This window comes from Engystomops pustulosus, chromosome 6 (assembly GCF_040894005.1).
Source record: "Engystomops pustulosus chromosome 6, aEngPut4.maternal, whole genome shotgun sequence".
Taxonomy (NCBI): Eukaryota; Metazoa; Chordata; class Amphibia; order Anura; family Leptodactylidae; genus Engystomops; species Engystomops pustulosus.
In genome coordinates this window covers 86,517,907-86,535,019 of record NC_092416.1, presented here as the reverse complement: position 1 = coordinate 86,535,019, position 17,113 = coordinate 86,517,907, and the positions used below count along the sequence as shown (strand labels likewise).

Here is a 17,113-nt window from a genome sequence, read left to right as displayed (position 1 = left end):
GGTGAGCAAGAAGCGCTCAAATAATATCGGTACATGATAAAAGTTTGCAAGTATATTTTGTGGATTACACAGCAGGGTGGCGACAAAGTTAACATGGAAGCCATGAAAACAACCCAAAATTCTGCCTGACACAGCTCGTTTGATAAGGGGACCATGTATGGAGGCAGTGAACTAGTAGTAGATTAAAGGTGCTGCAGTTAAAACTATGTTAGTTGGATCTTGGCATGGAGCTGGCGCTCCGCTGCCAGGCGAGCTTTCGCCAATCCAAGCCCCTGTCTCTAGGCTACTCCCCAAACAGCACTTCTAAGAACCTTTTGTATAAGATCAAGTGTAATAGCGTTCTTATAAGTTTAGGATATGGCGGGTGAGGGGAATGGAAACAGATGCGCAAGAAGCGCTGAAATAATATTGGTAAATGATAAAAGTTTGCCAGTATATTTTGTGGATTACACAGCAGGGTGGCGACAAAGTTAACAAGTTTGTTGTGGAAGCCATGAAAACAACCCAAAATTCTGCCTGACACAGCTCGTTTGATAAGGGGACCATGTATGCCTACAGTTCATGCCAGTCGCTGCTCTGGCTGCCAGTCTCCTTTCGAATACAGTTTAAAATAATAACCCTCATCCATAAAGCTCTGTATAATGCTGCACCCCCTACCTCTCCTCTCTTATCTCAGTCTATAGCCCAACCCGTGCTCTTAGATCCGCCAGTGATCTTAGATCAACCTCTACCCTAGTGCGGACCTCCCACTCGCGTCTCCAAGACTTCTCTAGAGCTGCACCAATTCTATGGAATGCTCTGCCCCGGACTATCAGACTAATACCTAACCTCCAAAGTTTCAAACGTGCTCTTAAAACCCATTTCTTTAGGCAAGCCTATAACACTCATTAACTGCATGAAGTTTTAACTCTTCTACTAACCCGTCCTGTGTCGTCCTCCCATCTGTTATCCAGCAACCAACAGGCACCAGACTTCTATGCAGTCCCATTCACCCTGGACCTGGTGACGGCTGAGTGGTTCAAGCGACAGCAATTCCATTTATTATATTTTGTTCTATTCCCTAAGAAGAATGGCTTGACCATTAAAAATTCTTTTACCTCGTGTTACCCCACCATCTTCATAAACCGTAAGCTCTGGCGAGCAGGGACCTCACTCCTGTTGTTCCATACAAATGTTGTGCTCTGTTACATTACATTTGTATTTGTTTCCTATGATTTGTAAAGCGCTACGGAATATGATGGCGCTATATAAATAAAGATTATTATTATTATTATGGAGGCAGTGAACTAGTAGTAGATTAAAGGTGCTGCACTTAAAACTATGTTAGTTGTATCTTGGGATGGAGCTGGCGCTCCGCTTCCAGGCGAGCTTTCGCCAATCCAAGCCCCTGTCTCTAGGCTACTCCCCAAACAGCACTTCTAAGAACCTTTTGTATAAGATCAAGTGTAGTAGCGTTCTTATAAGTTTGGGATATGGCGAGAGAGGGGAATGTAAACAGATGCGCAAGAAGCGCTGAAATAATATTGGTAAATGATAAAAGTTTGCCAGTATATTTTGTGGATAACACAGCTGGGTGGCGACAAAGTTAACAACTTTGATGTGGAATCCATGAAAACAACCCAAATTTCTGCCTGACTCACCTCGTTTGATAAAGGGACGATGTATGGAGGCAGCTATATGGACGACTTTTGGAGGTAGCAATGGAGACAACGTGTGGAGGCTGCTATGGAGACAATTTAATTTGGATAGTGCCTGTATGTGGCAGTCCAAAAATGTTTTCAAACCAGAGGAGCAGGTAGGTGGCCCTCCAGAAAAATGGAATAGATTGAGTGCCTGTATGTGGCAGTCCAAAAAAGTTTTCAAACCAGAGGAGCAGGTAGGTGGCCCTCCAGAAAAATGGAATAGATTGAGTGTCTGTATGTGGCAGCCCAAAAAAGTTTTCAAACCAGAGGAGCAGGTAGGTGGCCCTCCAGAAAAATGGAATAGATTGAGTGCCTGTATGTTGCAGTCCAAAAAAGTTTTCAAACCAGAGGAGCAGGTAGGTGGCCCTCCAGAAAAATGGAATAGATTGAGTGCCTGTATGTGGCAGTCCAAAAAAGTTTTCAAACCAGAGGAGCAGGTAGGTGGCCCTCCAGAAAAATGGAATAGATTGAGTGCCTGTATGTGGCAGTCCAAAAAAGTTTTCAAACCAGAGGAGCAGGTAGGTGGCCCTCCAGAAAAATGAAATAGATTGAGTGCCTGCATGTGGCAGTCCAAAAAAGTTTTCAAACCAGAGGAGCAGGTAGGTGGCCCTCCAGAAAAATGAAATAGATTGAGTGCCTGTATGTGGCAGTCCAAAAAAGTTTTCAAACCAGAGGAGCAGGTAGGTGGCCCTCCAGAAAAAATGAATAGATTGAGTGCCTGTATGTGGCACTCCGAAAAATTGTTTAAAACAGAGGACCGGGTCGGTGGCCCTCCAGAAAAATTAAATGCATGAAGTACTATAGCTAGAGCCAGTGGGCCCTGTCAAAAAATAGCCAGTTTCCTCTGCTTTACTGTACAAAGAGGAGGAGAAGGAGGAAAATGAGGAGGAGGAGGAGTGGATAAATTATTCAGGTTGAGCTTCCTTCACCTGGTGGAGATTGGAAATTATGAGAAATCCAGGCTTTATTCATTTTAATAAGCGTCAGCCTGTCAGCGCTGTCAGTCGACAGGCGTGTACGCTTATCGGTGATGATGCCACCAGCTGCACTGAAAACCCGCTCGGACAAGACGCTAGCGGCAGGGCAGGCAAGAACCTCCAAGGCGTACAGCGCCAGTTCGTGCCACATGTCCAGCTTTGAAACCCAGTAGTTGTAGGGAGCTGTGTGATCATTTAGGACGATGGTATGGTCAGCTACGTACTCCCTCACCATCTTTCTGTAAAGATCAGCCCTACTCTGCCGAGACTGGGGACAGGTGACAGTGTCTTGCTGGGGTGACATAAAGCTGGCAAAAGCCTTGTAAAGCGTACCCTTGCCAGTGCTGGACAAGCTGTCTGCTCGCCTACTCTCCCTCGCTACTTGTCCCGCAGAACTACGCACTCTGCCGCTAGCGCTGTCAGAAGGGAAATACTGTTTCAGCTTGTGCACCAGGGCCTGCTGGTATTCATGCATTCTCACACTCCTTTCCTCTCCAGGGATGAGAGTGGAAAGATTTTGCTTGTACCGTGGGTCCAGGAGAGCGAACACCCAGTAATCGGTGCTGGAATAAATTCTTTGAACGCGAGGGTCACGGGATAGGCAGCCTAGCATGAAATCTGCCATATGCACCAGAGTACCAACGCGTAAGAATTCACTCCCCTCACTGGCCTGACTGTCCATTTCCTCCTCCTCCAACTCCTCCAACTCCTCTTCTTCTGCCCATACACGCTGAACAGTGAAGGACTCAACAATGGTTCCCTCTTGTGTCTCGCCAACATTCTCCTCCTCTTCCTCCTCATCCTCCTCCACCTCCACCTCCTTCGATATGCGCTGAGAAACAGACCTAAGGGTGCTTTGGCTATCAACAAGGGAATCTTCTTCCCCCGTCTCTTGTGACGAGCGCAAAGCTTCCGACTTCATGCTGATCAGAGAGTTTTTCAACAGGCCAAGCAGCGGGATGGTGAGGCTGATGATGGCGGCATCGCCACTGACCATCTGTGTTGACTCCTCAAAGTTACTCAGCACCTGACAGATATCAGACATCCACGTCCACTCCTCATTGTAGACTTGAGGAAGCTGACTGACCTGACTACCAGTTCTGGTGGAAGTTGACATCTGGCAGTCTACAATCGCTCGGCGCTGCTGGTAAACTCTGGATAACATGGTCAGTGTTGAATTCCACCTCGTGGGCACGTCGCACAACAGTCGGTGAGCGGGCAGTTGGAGGCGGCGCTGCGCTGCCCTGAGAGTGGCAGCATCTGTGCTGGACTTCCTGAAATGCGCACAGATGCGGCGCACCTTCGTGAGCAAATCAGACAGATTGGGGTATGTCTTGAGGAAACGCTGAACTATCAGATTTAACACATGGGCCAGGCATGGCCCATGTGTCAGTCTGCCGAGTTGCAGAGCCACCACCAGGTTACGGCCGTTGTCACACACAACCATGCCTGGCTTCAGGTTCAGCGGTGCCAGCCACAGATCAGTCTGCGCCGTGATGCCCTGTAATAGTTCTTGGGCGGTGTGCCTTTTATCGCCTAGGCTCAGCAGTTTGAGCACCGCCTGCTGTCGCTTAGCGACGGCACTGCTGCTGTGCCTAGAGCTACCGACTGATGGCGCCATGCCCACGGATGGTAGTTCGGAGGAGGAGGTGGAGGAGGGGTGGGAAGAGGAGGAGGCATAGTAGGCCTGAAACACCTGGACCGAGGTAGGCCCCGCAATCCTCGGCGTCGGCAGTAAATGACCAGCCGCAGGGTCAGACTCGGTCCCAGCCTCCACCAAGTTAACCCAATGTGCCGTCAGCGATATATAGTGGCCCTGCCCGGCAGCACTCGTCCACGTGTCCGTGGTCAGGTGGACCTTGTCAGAAACGGCGTTGGTCAGGGCACGGATGATGTTGTCTGACACGTGCTGGTGCAGGGCTGGGACAGCACATCGGGAAAAGTAGTGGCGGCTGGGGACCGAATACCGAGGGGCGGCCGCCGCCATGAGGTTGCAAAAGGCCTCGGTCTCTACTAGCCTATAGGGCAGCATCTCCAGGCTAAGCAATCTGGAGATGTGGACATTAAGGGCTTGGGCATGCGGGTGGGTTGCACTATATTTGCGTTTCCGCTCCAGCGTCTGGGGTATGGAGAGCTGAACTCTGGTGGATGCTGTGGAGGATCGTGGAGGCGACGATGGGGTTTTTGTGGCAGGGTCCTGGGCAGGGGGCTGACTATCAGCTGACACAGGGGAAGGAGCAGTGGTGTGCACGGCCGGAGGTGAACGGGCTTGTTGCCACTGAGTGGGGTGTTTAGCATTCATATGCCTGCGCATACTGGTGGTAGTTAAGCTATTAGTGGTGGAACCCCTGCTGATCCTGGTTTGGCAAATGTTGCACACCACAGTCCGTCGGTCATCCGGTGTTTCCTTAAAGAACCTCCAGACTTCTGAAAATCTAGCCCTCGCCGCAGGAGCCCTCGCCACGGGAGCTTCACTAGTTGACACATTTGGCGCTGATGCACCAGGTCTGGCCCTGCCTCTCCGTCTGGCCCCACCACTGCCTCTTCCAACCTGTTCTGGTCGAGGACTCTCCTCCGTCTCAGAAGCACTGTGTTCACCCGGCCTATCAACCCAGCTTGGGTCTGTCACCTCATCATCCTCCGATCCCTCAGTCTGCTCCCCCCTCGGACTTCCTGCCCTGACAACAACTTCCCCACTGTCTGACAACCGTGTCTCCTCATCGTCGGACACCTCTTTACACACTTCTTCCACTACGTCAAGAAGGTCATCATCACCCACAGACTGCGACTGGTGGAAAACCTGGGCATCGGAAAATTGCTCAGCAGCAACCGGACAAGTGGTTTGTGACTGTGGGAAGGGTCCAGAAAACAGTTCCTCAGAGTATGCCGGTTCAAATGGCAAATTTTGCTGGGAGGGGGCAGACTGGGGGGGAGGAAGCTGAGGTGCAGGAGCTGGAGGAGTGCCGATTTCGGTGACATGGGTGGACTGCGTGGAAGACTGACTGGTGGACAAATTGCTCGAAGCATTGTCGGCAATCCACGACATCACCTGTTCGCACTGTTCTGGCCTCAACAGTGCTCTACCACGAGTCCCAGTAACTTCAGACATGAACCTAGGGAGTGTAGCTCTGCGGCGTTCCCCTGCTCCCTCATAAGCAGGTGGTGTCTCACCCCGCCCAGGACCACGGCCTCTGACCCCTGCAGTAGTTGGACGCCCACGTCCCCGCCCTCGTCCTCTACCCCTAGCCCTCGGGTTAAACATTTTGAAAATGAGAGTTATAACTTTAATTTTTTTTAAACTTTTTTTTGTGTTTTTTGTTTTTTTTTGTGTTTTTTAGTTTTTAAAACCAAACGATGCTATCCTATTGCTATGGCTATTTTCTAGCCAAGTATGAAAGCACACTGCTATGCCAGATGAGATGACGCTGAGTTATTAAAAAAATAAACGTAAAATAAAAAAGGAAATGGCAGACTGTGCCTAATTGAAATCCAACCCCTAATAAATTTTCCCACTTCGGTCTTTGCGATGGATATGTGCGTCACTAAGCGCAAAACACAGCGGTCGCAACTCTCACTACAAATTGCTCACAATTTGCTAGTAGATGCACTGCAGCAAGGACAGCCACCAGCAGATCAACCAGAAATCAAATATATATAACGCTACTGTAGGCGTAAGTAAGCCGTTTGGATTCTCCTATGGCTATTTTCTAGCCAAGTATGAAAGCACACTGATGAGATGACGCTGAGTTATGAAAAAATAAACGTAAAATAAAAAGTAAATGGCAGACTGTGCCTAATTGAAATCAAACCCCTAATAAATTTTCCCACTTTGGTGTTTGAGGTGGATATGTGTGTCACTAAGAGCTAAACACAACGGTAGCAAGTCCCCCTGCAAATTCCTCACAATATGGTACTAGCTGCACTACTAGTGCCAGCAAGCCCAGCCACAAGCAAACAAAAAAAAAAAAAGTATAACGTTATTGTAGCCCTAAGAAGGGCTGTTGGGTTCTTGTTGAATCACTCCTGCCTAACACTATTCTAATAGAACACCCTAACGCTTTCCCTGACCAGCAGCAGCTCTCTCCCTAGCGGCATCCAGACACAGAATGATCCGAGCAGCGCGGGCAGCGGCTAGTCTATCCCAGGGTCACCTGATCTGGCCAGCCAACCACTGCTATCGACGTGTAAGGGTACCACGTCATGCTGGGTGGAGTGCAGAGTCTCCTGGCTTGTGATTGGCTCTGTTTCTGGCCGCCAAAAAGCAAAACGGCGGGAGCTGCCATTTTCTCGAGCGGGCGAAGTATTCGTCCGAGCAACGAGCAGTTTCGAGTACGCTAATGCTCGAACGAGCATCAAGCTCGGACGAGTATGTTCGCTCATCTCTAGTGCACACTTATCGCATCCAATCATTCAACCACTGTAATCAGCAATGATGGAACCCATACACCTATAGAGATTTAGTAGTGCTTAGCCCTTGTGCTTTCATTCTTATACCAATTTTGCACATAAGGGTCTTCACCTATCGCGACCATTAGTCAGTACGAGCCCGACGCGTTTCCCCGCTACATGTAATAAATAGCGGTTCATCAGAGGTGTATATGATAGCGACCCCCTATCTCTCATCTATGTTTCCTAGCATTGGGCATTGATATCAGCTTGCTAGCTAAGCTAGAGTTAGGAGAGGTTGGTCACACTAGTATGGTAACATACGCCGGCAAGTGCCAAACAAGTGCCGGTGTATGTTACCATACTAGCTTGACCAACCTCTCCTAATTCTATCTTAGCTAGCAAGCTGATCTGTCTAATAGTTGATATACAAACTACCTTTATTAATTTTTACCTTTTCAGGATGTAGGAGTATTTAAAGACCTTATTGCTACCACCCTCCTTCATTCTTGCGCTACTTCTCTTTCACCCTTTACTCTACCTCTTCCAGTTCTATTCATGTACTTGTGGTGTAAGTTGAGAGGCATAGTGAATGCTGCATAGTAGCTGGCTATGTATAGCTTACTGCACATGAGGATAAAGCAGGACCCTGGCCGGCATGTAGCGAGTACAAGCATGCAATCCCAAATAGACCAGTAACATTTATAAATACACTGAGCAGAATACACGCTACCAGGGTGAATACCACCTACTGCCCACACACAATATACGGGAGACAAGAGTGACAACTTCACTGTACAAGATGATTTTCACATGGAAACTAATGTCTTTGGGTTGTGAGTATTGGGGTGCATCAGATGAGTTTTTTTTAAGCCAAAAACAGGTGCGGATCATAATGGCTGAGAATAAATCATAAAGAGATGCTACTCCACCTCCATTTTTCATTTCACTTTTGGTTTGGACATTAAAAAATGCATCTGAAAACCTGAACATGTGAATGCACCCTTGCAGGTCATAGAACCTGTAGGCAGATTTTTTTGTAGCAAGAGGAGTTCAACATGAATTAGTCAATAGAAGAATATGGTTACCAGATGACTCTAGCTAGAAAACCAGACTTTCAACAAAACAAGACAAGGACAATAATTGAAAATATATATGTATTGTACACAAGAAAGAAAAATAATTCATAAACTCAAATACATATCCGTGGGGTATTTATCATGGCTTGTACAAGCTATGAAAAAGTTGTGACTTTTTACCACCTACGCCAACTCCACACCAAGTGTGGGGAGGGGGGGGGCGGTTAGTGGGAATAGGGCCATAAAAAAATAACAAATCCTGGCTGTTCGGAGTGGGCCATTTACTATAGCTTGCACTAGGATCCTGGGTCAGGTTTTAGCAGAATTCTGTCTGGCAGGACCTGGTGTAGTATTCATGTACCCGATATACCAAGTCTGGAGCCTCTTAGAACATCAGTCACATCATACATCGGGTGAAAAGGGAGGGAATCAACACTATTGCACAAGGCACAGTCAAGATAAATCCCTCACAGACATAAACACTACTTGTAAAATATAAAGTGTAAAATTAATAAAAGTAAATTCAGGAAGGGAGTCTACATCTGCAAGGCCAATGCTTGTTGTAGATGTAAATCTGATCCCATATTAAATATAATATGCCACTTGAAAATGGTATAATAAATAATAAATTACTATTTTTAAATGTAGTCCACAATTGATCTCCTATCAGTATTTAGCAGCTTTTGTTTCCTTCTGCTTTTGAAGCATTTTTTATATACTTTAAAGACACTAACTCAGTGTTGCCAGAGGATTAATGTTTTTCTCTATCCAAGGTATAACACACTGGGGGAGTTTCATCAGACTATCTATGGCAGAATCCTGTAGTAATTTCCCCCTGAAATACCAAGCAGCACATTTATTGAGAGTTTAAGACTATTTTCGGACAGTTTTCCGACGTGTCCTGAAAGGGGCGTGGCCTCAGCAAAAGGGGTGTGACTTAACCCAGGCGCCAGAAAATTCAGTCTGAGTTTCAGAAAATGCAGACAAAAACTAGACCATCTAATAACTGGTCTAAAGTAGACTCCAGCACTGGCTTATGCACTGATACTTTTTATACATCTCCCTCACTGTTCTGTATTTGTAATATACTGCATTACAGTAGTATTGAAGTATTGCATGAACAGTCAGTCTTCTCAGGCAGCTTTAAATAATGTAAAAAAATGTAAAAAATTTAAATCACCCCACCCCCTTTGCCTAGAACCCTTTGTCCCAAAATATAAAATTTTAATTTAAAACAGAAAAAAGATGCTCATTGGTCATTTTGCCACCCATAAAAGTCTACAGTTCTAAAAAGGGTATCAATGATACAGCTCAGCTCGCCCTGCAAAACTCTGTACACTAAAGTATGAAAATGCTATGCCTGTCAGAAAATGGCAAGGTCGAAAGATATGACAAAACTATATTTATTTGGTATCTTTGAGCCAAAGAAGAAAGGAGATGTGTCATTTGGACTGTAAAGGGAAAGCCGTGAAAACAAAGTACAAGAAAATGGCGCAATTCGTTTTTTTAAATCAATTTCACTGCAGCTTTCCAGTGCATTGGATGGAATATTAAATGGTGCTACTAGAATGTACAAATGTAAACCAAAAAATAAAAAGTTATGGTTTTTTTGAAAGTAGGGAGTAATAAAAGAAACACAAAAACAAAGGACTGAGTCCTGTAAGGGTTAAGTCCATTAATAATAGTAAAGAAAAGATATTTAAAAACTTTATAATTTTATAGATCCAAGATTAAAATGGTTACTAAAAGGATTTGTATGGGAAAAACAAGACTGCCTTCTTCATTTACATTAATGAGACTTCATGCACGAGGTTTTGGGTATAGAAACCAACCATTTCTTACAACCCTTCTAATGACCATTCAATTAAATATTTCGGCTTTTGTTATTTAAAGAATGGACAGGATACTTGCACAACAATCTATTTGCTTTGGACAACAATTATTATTTAATTTTGGTTGGTTTCAAGGAAGAGATGTAAAAACTAATTTGTCTCCATAAGAAATGAGCACTTAATTTTATTGCCTGCTAGAATTACTACAGAGGGATAATTGGTAAAATCTGAACTCCAGTATGAAAGCTTTAAGCCCCATAGAGAAGGGCAGAGAGTACAGTAAATCCACATGACATCACATAGAGTAGCATGTCTACTTTCTAGCCTCAGATGACCTGCACCATCAAGCTACTGCAGTCACCACAGACCGCTCTTCATCTTACAGGCGCCATCATGCAATGTTTGAAAGACATAGACATGGAGCCATAATACAACTGTGTCAAACTAGAGAATGATAAAAATAAATAATCACTTCAATGCATTAATAAATTGTAGCCAATAGAAACTTGGAGCAAAGCAACGAATGATGAAACATCTTTATTGTGTACTGGGGAAGCAGTAATGCGATTAGTTGTTGTTGTCACTTGCTCCATTTTCGTTCAGCTCTATATTCATTTTCCAAATACTATATTAATAGAAGTTTGGGGAGCTGTCTTTATAGCTGTTTTAGTTGTCCCTGTAACCCCTTTACCCCTGGTGATGTACAGGCTGAACACTAGTCACCAGTGATTTTTTTCCCCTACTATAGTGTATAGTATAGTATATAGTCAGTATACAAGCAAAATCCAAAATTAGATGTTTATCTTCATGACCCCATGGAACTGCTATATTGTAAACCACAAAAAAATCACAGGCCCCAAACCAAATCACAGGAGGAACAAGGACAGACAAGGGGTTTTCTGGTGCTTCACAATTAATGGTTTATCTTTTAATATTTAGTCACTGGGCTTGTGATCTCTGGACTCCTTCCATCCTTCCACTTGTGCCAGTTCAATCTAGTTATGTGTATGTTTGTACTTTTTTGTGCTTGTTTTTGTGCTATATATGATCCCCTTTTTAAATGTATAACAACATGGAGTTAATCTGTATGTAAAAATAAATATAGGATTAGTGCTATGTCCATTGGAATTCATTTAATCAGCTCTAGCCGATTTCACAAATAGCTCTCTAGATCTTAACTTTCTGGACCATTATTAGCATTATATAAGAAAAGTATAATTAATCGATAGAAACCACATCTTACTTTAATGGGAGAATTCAAACAAATGGGACTTTGGACAAATTAAATTCATATTCTTTATATTCCCTCATTTCTGACCTCCAGGCCCTAATATACATTAGATTTTAAGTAGACCCCAGTGGAATCAGTGACACGCAGAATATCATTGAATCCTAACAGAATTGTCAGTTTCCTGCCAGCAAAGGGAGTACTCTCTGATGTGTACCCATGACAGAAGCCCTTGACTGCCTTTTGGAGCAAAGTTGGGTATATTTGTTAAAGGGATCTTTAAGTTAGTGAAAACCAGAAATAACTAGACAGTTATTTATCAAAATATCTGATTTCTCAAAGTGTCCCCAAATATAGATGTATTTTAGTAAAATGTACACCACACCCATTTCCCTCTTGAAACCATGCATCCAAAATGAATAACAAAATTTGATAAATGTGGCACAACACCGTATACACAGTTTTTTAAAATAGTAAATATTTCTCTTGTAAGCAGACTGATAATATGTCTTTCTATAGTGAGTGCAGCAGACAATGCTTTTCAATACATTGAAACTATAAAGACCCTACACATGGCAAGCAGACATCCTTTTGGCATACATTAGTATACGAAGGCCTTTGGATATGTTTGGCACGTATAGTGTAATGTAGTGGTAGCTTTTTTAGAGCATATGGTAATGTGACCCGGGCTGCTCACTGAATCTGGTCAGCTTTGTGGTTCTTGCCCGTATCTATGAAAGATGGCTCTCATTGTGTAACTTTTTTCATATTTTCCTTTTTACTTCTTGTCATACTTTGCTTTTTAACTTTTCCTTAGCTTATTTTTTCCACACACCCCCTCCTCCCCCAGCACCTCATCTATCATCCAAGTGGGATTGCCTCCACTATACTCACAGTTGTGAATAAATACTGAAAAAATCCTCTAGCACTCCGCTTTTTATGACTATAATAGGTCTTTGGCTATATCTTTTCCTGCGTTCTTAGGGGCACGGATAAGAGGGGACAGACAAATAGGTAAATGGAGGATAGAAACCCTGCCACATCCTTTAAAATTCACTACAGACCAGCAGCCAAGTGGTGTGAATAGAATGGCCTTTCCTAATAAAATTGACTTTTTCCTCTCCTCATAGCCAGAAGTTTAGCCCAAGGGTTCCTGGATATTAACATGCTTCAGGAGAGGGGGTTTGAAATGAGTTAAAGGGGATTGACAAATTGACATTACTTTCCTGGCTTGGAAACCAACAGACCAGGAAGAGAGTTGCTTCTATAGCGCAGATACTGTATCTATGTGGCGCTTCTATAGAGCCATTCAGACAGAGTCAAAGACCTCTCTGCATGGTATCTGCCTAATTGGATGCTTTAGGCTGTGTTGCCTTCAGCCGTATCTAAGCAGTAGCCTAATCTATTCACTAGACTAAATGTATTTTATATTACTTTTCTCATCCTGTGGCTGTCTGGAAATGATGTCACTGAATCACATTGCCAAACCACTACAATATGGTCCACATCTTATCTACAGGTGGCTCTCAAATCATAGTAATACAATGTCTCCATAGCCTAAACTTATGCTATAAAATATTAGTAATGCAGTTTGAAAATGTATCACAGTGAATCAGGTTATATGATAGATCTGGTCCATAAATTATTATTAAAAGTCCACACCACATACTGGTTGGCCTAGGTTGTGAAATTTCTGAAAATTATATATTTCAAGCCAAACTCCTTTTGTTGAACAACACCATCATCTAAGGCACTCCCACTTGTCTAACTACAGGCAGTCCCCAGGTTATGTACAAGATAGGTTCTGTAGGTTTGTTCTTAAGTTGAATTTCTATGCAAGTCGGAATTGTATATTTTCTCATTGTAACACCAGCCAAAATATTTTGGTCTCTGTAACAATTGGATTTAAAAAATATTGTTTTGGCACACAAACCCAGATTAACAATAAAGCTTAATTGCAGACACCTTTGATAACTGTTACACCTGTTTATTGTAGCCTAAGTCTAAAGTACAATAAATTACCAACATCCAGAGGTCCGTTTGTAACTAGGGGTCGTCTGTAAGTCGGGTGTTCTTAATAGTGGACTGTCCGTACTCATAAAAAGTAGGCTGAATCTAGATGCATTCCATAACAGAAATGTGACACAATAATTGGCACGATACTCTGAATTTCCCACAGCTAAGCACAGAGATAAATGTATCCTGCCAGCCACATATCCTACGCTATGGTGGACGTTACCAGAGCCCCTCGGTGCTGCAGCTTCACTGGTCATTACGCTGTGCGGGAGCACTTTTGCCCTCCCACTGTGTGCTTAAAATTTCTCTGCTGCCTTGAGATTACATCAGGCAGAGGTAGGAGGGGGGGAGTGTTGAAGTATGGGGGGAGAAGCGTTTAACAGTCTCTGAATCTACAGCAAGGAGGGGCTCTAGTAATGCCGACTCAGAGCCCTTCTGAAAAATGTGCATATTTTTAAAAGTTGATTTTAGAAGGAAGAACGCCATGGATAGTAATTATAAGAAAGTTTACCACAATCACACTATCTGGTTCTAGTAAGAACAAAGTAACTTTTTTAAGTATGTGTGTTTTTCAATAACTTAACATTTTAAAAGGTTGTCCAGTTTCAACAAATTACTGGCATTGTTTGCATGGCAGAAAGTTCTCAAGTTTTTTGAAAGAATTCTTAATGGTTTTGAGATTTCTACTTGCTAATATTCATTTACTTCAGTGGAAAAAAATCACTCTATAGTCATGTGGACACAAGTTTATCAGAGAAGAGTGCATGCATTATTCATAGGGAAAGTCAAATCAGCTAGTATTATCCAGCTTTGGGTGCAGTTTATTTTTTGTAAGAACACATGATCAACTTTAGTCCTACTTTTAAAAAGTAAAAAAAAATTGTGCTGAACAAATTTGTTGAACTATTTATAGAAAATTTAGTACTATTATGCCTCCTGGACTACCTCCAACCATAAGAATGGATACTCTTAAGCTGGATTTGTCTAAACCAGTGGTTCTCAACCTGTGGGTCGGGACCCCAGCGGGGGTCGAACAACCAAAACCGGGGGTCGCCTAAAGCCATCAGAGCCGCAATTTTACTGTGTTTTTACTGCGAGTTGCATGGTTTGGGGTCACCACAGCATGAGGAACTGTATTGCGGTGTCACAGGATTAGAAAGGTTGAGAACCACTGGTCTAAACCATACCACTTTTGTGGTTCATTATAAAGTAAAATATTTGGGTCAATTTTTTAAATTTGAGTTCTTATTGGTTTATATAGACAACAAGGACAGACTTGCTATTAGACAGATTTCATAAATGAGGCCAAATGTATGTAATGATTTGTAGTCTATGAATGTAAGTAAAAAAATGTAATTCAATTGACACGGCTTCAAAATGGTGCAGACTTAAAACACAATTTATCAAGGCTTATACAGTGGTTTGGTGGTGTACAAGCCATAAAAAGTAACAAATCCTGCTGCAATGCCAGGAATGGCGACTATTTTCCTCCCCATGCCACCTTCACGTCAAGTGGGCAGGGAGGGAAATGGTGTGGGTAGAGAACAATAGGTTCCTGGCGCAGGTTATAGATTGATTCTATGGAAGGCAGGACTGGATTCAAAGTGATCTGGAGAATAGGATTGATCCATGGAATGGATTGTGTGCAGGATAGACTAAGAGGCCGGAGCCCCTTCATATATCCGGTATGATGCACTCCAGCTGGGAGATGCTCAAGACTGGCACACATACAATACACCAGCTCTTGGCACATTCCCCCTCAGGTGTATTCATTTATTTTAGCATTTTATTCCAGCAAATTTTGCTGGTAAGGATTGGTGAAGATTGGTATAATGCTACTGTAAGTTTACATGGAGGATGTTTGAAAAATCAAGAGATACGCCCTATTTATGTAATTTTTTCATGCCTCCCAGACACTTTTTTCTCTTTCGGACTCAGGAGAATACAGTCCTTTGTCTGACTACTGTACATAGACTAAATGCTAACTCTGCGACTGGACAACTCACATGGAATTCCCACTTAATATCAGCCAAGAGCCCCGGGGCATAAAAGGCCTACTTTACAGAGGGTGAAAACAAGTTAACTCTTTAGGTATGTATATAAAACAGACAATCACTGGTTACAGCACCCTGGAGCAAATAAGCAGACGCCCTTGATCTTAAGTTTTAAACCTATTGCGGCTCACATATGTCTCACTGTGATTACTTCATATCACAAGCTGTTGGACTGTGATCAACATTATAGGGGTTGTGGATAAAAGAAAATGTTGTGTCGCTTATGACAATATATTACATTTTTCCTTTTTCAAAACTTTAAAATTGGATTAGTTGTGGTATGCAACAGCACAAGAGCTTAAAGGGGTTTGACAAAATGGAAAAATTGGTGACCTTTGCATAGGACATGCTATGAACATCATACATGTAGAGGTCTTCTTCATTGTCTATGCTGGCAGTCTGACATAGGAAGAAGTGTAAAGAGTGAAGGAGTCACATAAATACCTAGGCACCCTCAAATATCTGATTTTTAGCTCTGTTGAGAGTTGGACACTCACTTATTTATGGCCTGTGGTAAGGATGGACATTGTTCAGGCTAAGAAAACATTTTCACAAATGTAATAAATTTAGCCTTTCTTTCTTTGCACCCTGAATGTTTTCTCATACATTGGAGGCTGCCATCTGTTATGCCCTGTATACTATGAGAAATGGTCTGACTGCTTGGTCTGTAGCTCTTATCTCCGTTCTGCTTACAAAGTCTCATCTAAGCAGAATTCTTATTGAGGGATTTAGTTAAAATAAGAGTTTGTGAGTTCTTAGGAGAATGAAGATAAAACTTGACGTCAGTCCAGCTCTCTGACAGATTTCACTCTTAACAGGAAGGAGCAGCCTGCAATGTATGAGAAAACTTCCAGGTTGCAGAGTATGAACAGAGTATATTAAACGCACAATTTGACAATACTACTATTGTGTAAACCATTTGTAAACTTTCAGGAATGATTATACTTTCTTATATAAAACTAGGAAAGATCTGCATGAAGAGTATATAAATAAGAGCAACATTACAAAATCACATTACAACTCTTTTCTTCTCAACTTCTATCACTATAACCCCTTTAATACCCCTTAAAGGAAACCTACCACTTGTAGTGGCAGGTTTCCGATGGCAATATCGGGCACCAGCTCAGGGTGAGCTGGTGCCGGAGCTTATTTAAGTTAGTGTTTTAAACCGCGGTATCGCGGTTTAAAACACTTTTTAAACGTTGTAGCCGGCGCAGGCAGGTACGCGCTCGGCGCTTACCGTGCACGCGGCTCTCATTCACTTCCTATGTAGCCGCGTGCACGGTAAGCGCCGAGCGCGTACCTGCCTGCGCCGGCTACAACGTTTAAAAAGTGTTTTAAACCGCGATACCGCGGTTTAAAACACTAACTAAAATAAGCTCCGGCACCAGCTCACCCTGAGCTGGTGCCCGGTATTTCCATCGGAAACCTGCCACTTCAAGTGGTAGGTTTCCTTTAACTCCTTTGAAACATATAATGAGTTTTTATATCAATAAACAGTTAACAATAATTTACTCCCTCTTCTATCTGCACACATCTGAACTATACTAGAATGTAAGCTCTGCAGCACACACTTATTGAGTGATTTATGGGGAGTACAGCTTTTGGCATACAGATATAAATAAGCAGTTGTTATAGAACACAGGTTTCTATATGGTATTTCTTGGTGCAAAAAAAGGGACCGTCTCCAACTTGCTCACTGCTAGTGCTGCTATAATCCTTCAAGTACAGTTCTCCATGTCTGCTTTGTCTTTTTCCCAGATGATTTCCATAGCAATCTCCAAGTTATCCAGAACCTTATAAGAATTCTTCTCCTGATTTGCCTCAGAAATAACCATAAACTCTAAAAAGAGGTCAAA

The 17,113-nt window shown here is 43.0% G+C and overlaps 1 protein-coding gene across 1 annotated transcript in view; it reads right to left on the bottom strand.

Annotated features, from left to right (window-relative positions):
* Positions 1-17,113, bottom strand: part of LOC140063936 (protein kinase C and casein kinase substrate in neurons protein 1-like) — a 56,950-nt gene that overhangs the window by 39,638 nt on the left and 199 nt on the right. The gene's annotated exons all lie outside the window — the stretch shown is intronic.